Source organism: Colobus angolensis, unplaced genomic scaffold (assembly GCF_000951035.1).
Source record: "Colobus angolensis palliatus isolate OR3802 unplaced genomic scaffold, Cang.pa_1.0 Scaffold2, whole genome shotgun sequence".
NCBI lineage: Eukaryota > Metazoa > Chordata > Mammalia > Primates > Cercopithecidae > Colobus > Colobus angolensis.
Genome location: NW_012115154.1, coordinates 13,810,997 through 13,816,622, shown reverse-complemented (window position 1 = coordinate 13,816,622; position 5,626 = coordinate 13,810,997). Strand labels below are relative to the sequence as shown.

General features: G+C 35.1%; 1 pseudogene; it reads right to left on the bottom strand.

Moving 5' to 3' along the window:
* Positions 1-2,607: 2,607 nt before the first annotated feature.
* On the bottom strand, positions 2,608-4,019 carry LOC105511455 (annotated as a pseudogene).
* Between the last annotated feature and the right edge of the window lie 1,607 nt (positions 4,020-5,626).

Here is a 5,626-nt window from a genome sequence, read left to right as displayed (position 1 = left end):
GTGTTCTATTTCTCCTTCAAAAGATGGAAGATGACTTTTAAATTATATTGTTTTACATCCTCTGATCACAAGTGACTACCATGTGACTAGTCACTGTGTGCTTAGATAACTATAACATTTCCAGAAGACTTGACGTGAAATACTAGTGACCCACTGCTCAGATGTACATAGTCAAACTGAAGCACATTGTCTGCAACTATCTTAATATAGTTAAAAAAATTATGTCTAAGAGTGAAAAGAGAACGACTGAAACTAATCTGTCAGATATATAACATCATCATCAAACAATTCTTCTTTTATTTTGTTTTAGACAGAGTCTCACTGTCACCCAGCTTGGAATGCAATGGCGTCATCTTAGCTCACTGCAACCTTCACCTCACGTGCACAAGCGATTCTCCTGCCTCAGCCTCACGAGTAGCTGGGATTACAGGCACCCACCACCAGCTCCGGTTAATTTTTGTATTTTTAGTAGAGACGGGGGTCTCGCCATGTTGGCCATGCTGGTCTCGAGCTCTGACGTTGTGATCTGCCCGCCTTGGTCTCCCAAAGTGCTGGGATTAAAGGTGTGAGCCACCACACCCGGCCCAAACAATTCTTACGTTCCAAAAGAGCAAAGCATCCTAGAGTTAGTCTAAGAATGCGTGTGCTTTTATAATATATATATAAAACAGAAAATAAAGACAATAAAGTAATGCTCCCTTCTAAGGTAATAAAGTACTGAAAATGCAATTTGTGCAGCACTCTAACAGGTGAAAATTTTGAAAATCTGTTCACTGAACAGGAGCACAAGGAAAAACTAAATACGTATCCCAGTTTATTAAAATGATACATCCATAGGCTGCATCTATCCTGAACCTCTTAAAAAGGCCAGATTAATTATTTTAAAGTTTCTCTTAATAGATGATTAAAAATATAAAAATATTTAACTTAAAGGAACATAGAATTTAAACTGTGAAGCCATGTTGTAAATTTTATTATAATCATCATTTTTTCTTAATGTCGAAGACTGCATCAGTTTCAGAAAAAACATCACTCGTGTTTTATAATAAATACATCTGTATACAGAGGTATGTTTAACAGCATCTGCATATATCTCCAGAAATTGTTGCTCATTTTAGGGCACATATTTTTATTCTGATAAAGATTTAATGTTTTACTTAATACTTCAGTAGAAAACATGAATAAATTGTATACCCAATATCAATATTTTTCTAAAAACCTGAACAGCATTCTTTTAAATGTCCATTTAAAAATATATTACAGGTAACAGTTATTGTTTTATCGTGATCAAATTGGTATCAAATTAATAGGCATAAGTGAAAAAACTAAATCACTTACTAGTCATAAAATATAAATTACAACAATATTGTGCACTTTGTATTATGAAGAAAGTGTTCACTTACACAAGCAGCAGATGATGAGAACATTATCCTGAAAATTCTGGATATATCTTTATGTATATCCTTAAAAATCACTTACCTTTATATAATCTCCATTTTAGTTTTAATCCCACATATTTTCAGCTAACATTTAGTTTTTTATTGTAAAACTTCAGCTGTTATAAATCATGAAACACTTTCAGAAATTTGTTTAAAGGAAGAAATAATTCCTTCTAGCAAACAATTAGGTCACATTACATATTTGTTAAATGTCATGTTTGAGAAATATATGCTGACCTTGAACATATTCAAATTAAAGATCAATATTATAAAGGAATGAAGATTTTACAGGGAAAATATTGCAATCAGTAAAAGCATGAAAGACCATGTAGCAGTGTAGCAGTGTGTCCAGAGTTTGTTCCTTCCGGTGGGTTCTTGGTCTCGCTGACTTCAAGAATGAAGCTGCAGGCCTTCACGGTGAGTGTTACAGCTCTTAAAGGTGGCATGTTCCCAAAGAGTTAGCAGCAGCAATATTTATTGTGAAGAGCGAAAGAACAAAGCTTCCACAGTGTGGAAGGGGACCCAAGTGGGTTCCTGCTACTGGCTGGGGTGGCCAGCTTTTATTCCCTTATTTGTCCCTGCCCATGTCCTGCTGATTAGTCCATTTTACAGAGTGCTGATTGGTACATTTACAATCCTTTAGCTAGACACAGAGTGCTGATTGGTGCATTTACAATCCTTTAGCTAGACACAGAGTGCTGACTGGTGCGTTTTTACAGAGCACTGATTGGTGTGTTTACAATCCTCTAGCTATGCAGAAAAGTTCTCCAAGTTCCCACTCCACCCAGGAAGTCCAGCTGGCTTCACCTCTCAGTAGAAAGGAAGACACCTGTTTGGAATATTGCAGAATGGTAGATATCACATTTTATCAAAGGACAGTACTGCCTGATCTTCTATTTCCCACAGAACTCTGGATCCAGTTAAGAGCAGGAGGGGGAAAGAAGTAGCAATATTTCAAATGTCCATACTCCAATCTGCAAAAGACACTGAGTAGGTGGAAGAAAATTGCATTTTACTTCGGGTAGTCTTTGAAATGAAGGCTCTGTCATTTTCCAAAATTGGAAGAATATCACAGGGTTGATTTTATATACAAAGGAGGATCTGATCCAGTAAAATCTAGTGAAATAACTCACATATGGAGAAAGCTAATTTTGACCTCATGACAAAATCACTCATATTTTGAGTAGGTTAGCGTGTCACCTTCTTTGCAAATCACCAACAATATTGGGTGTATGGTTCTTAATCGAAGCCACTTGAAAAGTGTTATACAAAGTTAAGAAAAACATACACCAAATGCTGCTAACACACACACATAAGGAATCCAGATATACTTCAAGCCTTCTATAACCATCACAAGAGAACCCAATAAAATAGTATGAATTAGATGATAAATTATTTCTGGCCTTTCTCCAATTCATCCATCATCAAGAATAACAATTTCTGTCAGGAACTTAGTATTAATTCTCCTAAAAATAACTTGCAGTATAGAAAGAAAACAAATAATTAACACTGGGATATAGAAAGGTAATAAAGAAGAGTGTCAATTGCAAAAAATAAAAATTAAAAAAAATGTCTTGAGAAGGTGTCTGCAGGGATTCTTGGCAGAGGAGCCAAATCACTGTAAAATTCTTAGTCATATTTAGTTCAAATTTCACTTCAAGGAATTTGAGCATGTGCCCATTTTCTTTGTGCTGGACAAACATCTTCATTATAACATACAATGTCACTGTTAGAGTACACACCAAGTAAAAATTAATCACTTTCATTGTTTTAGCTACAAAAGTTTCTTTCTTCACATTCAGCTGAAGGCACTTAGCAAGCATTAAGGCTGCTAGTAAACTTAACAAAGGAAATACCAACACAGCTGGACTCCCAAACTGCAGTAAAAATTCCAGAAACACAGGAAATATGTAGATTTTATAAACTTCATAAACCTTGTCACTTTGCTCCAGTGGCAAGATATTGAGCAGGAATAGAGAGACTGCTTGAAGAAACAGGAGACAGCAGCCATACCCCACATCATCATAAATATGTAAGTTGAAGCACTTATCAACAAGTAGCAAAACCTCTCTCCATAAGTATTTCAGTTGCTTTTTCAAATAGCCTGTAGGGGCACAACTTGGCATGCAAAATATGGTAGTGCCCAGTTTTCTCTTCAAGGAATGGAGTATTCCATTCTTGTATCTACCACCCTCTTATGATGAGGCATGCAACAGTAAGCACTCCTGCTAGCCATGTTCCACTCATAAGCCAACTTGTAACAAATAATGCAGTAACATATATTCTTTGCAATCCAAAAACAGCGCCAATATAGAAATACACCGGCTCAATGTCGTTGCTACCAGTGGTTTGACATAAAACACTGGCAATAAGTTCCGGATACAGAGACATTTGCTGCACTGCATTTAGAATCTTCAGAGATACAGTTTGGTTACTGTGTACCAGTTCATAAACACCTCTTTCAAATGAAGGTGTCTTTAACCTATCTTTACGATAGGTCTAATAAATGGCACTGTCGCCCTGAAACATGATTCCCTGTTCAAGCTCGTTTTGGAGCTCTTTCAGGAATTGCAATGTCATTGATTTTTCTCTTCTTTAGCAGATTCCTTATTTTCTGAAGACTTTGGCTTTTTTCTTTGGCGCAGCCCTATAGCTGATCTATCTTCCTCCGCTGTGGTCTCCGCGGCTCTCCGAACCCCTCAGCCTTTCCGGGCCCGCTCCCAGCCGCCGCTGCAAATAAACTTTTTAATCACTGTTTTTCTACTACTAACATCTTACAGAAAAGCTAAACGAAATTTTATGCAATTCCGGGGTTAATGTTTCTCGATGACATAAGTTGCTCCGTATATGCTTGACTGCAGCTAACCTTGTTACACCAGAAATCAATCTTGAGGGACAGCCAAAATACATTATCTTATGATCTTCTTGGCAGCTTCCTGCTTTGATGTTTTTATCAGTTTGGGGTCAGGCTTTATACCCTGAACTGTTCTTGTAAAGTTTTTCACCTGATAATCACGGTCCTTTAATTCTGGTGATTGTCCTGTGCTAATTTGATAAGAAAACAGAACCGAAGTTAGCTTTTCCCAAAGGATCTCAGAAAAAAGATATTTTTCCAATATATTAATGTGTTAAACTCACGCGCGCGCACACACACACACACACACACACACACACACAGAGTTTCTAGTGAAATAACTTTGAGAAACATTAGGTTAAAAACACCTTAAGGAATTTTGCCTAACCCAGGATAATGAGGTTAACTTCTACATAATCTTCTAGATTATCTATTATTTCAATTTCCACAGTTAGATACACTGACATGAAATTGACATGAAATTTTGTGTAGGTTCGACATATGGTTCAAGTTCTGTTTTTCCCTGAAACCTTTGTCTACAGTTATTCTGGGCTATGTTTATGTGTAAATCAAGTGTTTATATATATTAGACTCTGTCTGGAGGCTCCTTTTTATGTACTTGTACTATTCCCACATTGTCTTAGTATAGCTTCATTATGAGTAGAGCAAGGCTTCCCACCTAAAAGACTGTTTGGCTGTTGTTAGCCACTTGCATATCCACTTAAAATATAGAATACAATTACAAATTTCTATAAATACCAAAATATGTAGAAATACATTGTTGGGACAATTTTTATTGAATTTGTATTTAATTTAAGAAGAAGTTTAAGGAGAATTTCCATCTTTAAATTACTGTCTTCAAATCTATGATTGTAACATATTTTGTACATTTTCTTAGTTCTTTAAATTATCTCAATTTGTTTCATAATTTTTTACGAAGACATATATAAATGTAGGACTATTTCTAGATATTTGCTATAACTATTACTGTGATTATTATAGACTTTTACAATTTTTATTTATTAACTGGATGGTATGTAGAAATTCAATTCATTGTTTTACATTGTCCTTGTGTAGCAACTTTGTGAAAATTAATAATGATTTTTATTTTATTAGATATTCTTTTAGTATTTTTTATACACAGCTTTACAAGTTGTTTCTATTGGATTTACTTTATCTGGGTCCCATTTCTTTCTTTCTTGGCTAATATTTCATCTTGCTTGTATATGTAATTATTCCAATAAAAAGTTGGATGGGAAATATCACATTATATATATCGTATATAATATATATATATATCATACATAATACATGAGATATATCCCATGTAATA